Raw genomic sequence first — 704 nt, 5'->3', positions numbered from 1 at the left:
GCCAAACCTGAAAACAAACAAAAAAATATGGAAACTCAGTTCAGGGAGTCCTTCAACACAGATGATTTAAGATGCCCCTGGATACAGAAAAGTACATATTTCTGTGATGAGAAACCACTTAGTGATTAAGATTATTTTATTATCATTAAGTATCATTAAAATAAATCTGTAAGTTCAGTTGAAGACTAAAGATTACTTTTAGAATTTGGGGATAAAGGGCCCAGCCAGGTGGCGTGGTGGTTAAGGTGGTTGTATCCTCCATGTCTGACTATGTGGTTTGAGTCCTCGACCCGAGTAGTTTGAAAAACACTCCAGCGCACGCATGCTTGCCCAAAATTCCAAGAAGAGAATGGAGGAGAAGGGTTTTAGAGCATCTTGCTGCCTTAACACAGATCAAGATTAAGATTTGCTAATAATGATTTTTTTTTTTTAAAGTTTTCTGCTTAGGCTGAGTGCAGTCTCCAGAGAGAGCGAAAGAGAGTGAGAAATTACCCCCCAAGGGGGATGGCCATACCGAAATTCCTTCTCCATGCTTTCAGAATTTGGAGCATGCACACCTCTCCTGGAGTGATGTTCAAGCCTGCAGGTCTGGGCCATGTGGGATCCAGCATTTTTTTTTTTTTTAGGTTTTTGCTATAGGGCACGTGCGCTTGCCAGACAGACAGAGACAGAGAGACAGAAAGCGAGAAATCACCCCCTGGGGG

The 704-nt window shown here is 42.3% G+C and overlaps 1 protein-coding gene and 1 pseudogene across 1 annotated transcript in view; both read left to right on the top strand.

Moving 5' to 3' along the window:
• Positions 1-129, top strand: part of LOC114009431 (zinc finger CCHC-type and RNA-binding motif-containing protein 1 pseudogene) — a 682-nt pseudogene extending 553 nt beyond the window's left edge.
• SMYD3 (SET and MYND domain containing 3) overlaps positions 1-704 on the top strand; it is an 822,936-nt gene that overhangs the window by 15,625 nt on the left and 806,607 nt on the right. The gene's annotated exons all lie outside the window — the stretch shown is intronic.

The sequence above is a fragment of the Tupaia chinensis genome, unplaced genomic scaffold (genome assembly GCF_000334495.1).
Source record: "Tupaia chinensis unplaced genomic scaffold, TupChi_1.0 Scaffold000532_1, whole genome shotgun sequence".
NCBI lineage: Eukaryota > Metazoa > Chordata > Mammalia > Scandentia > Tupaiidae > Tupaia > Tupaia belangeri.
The sequence above is the reverse complement of the archived record's forward strand: the minus strand, read 5'-3'. Positions and strand labels throughout refer to the sequence as shown.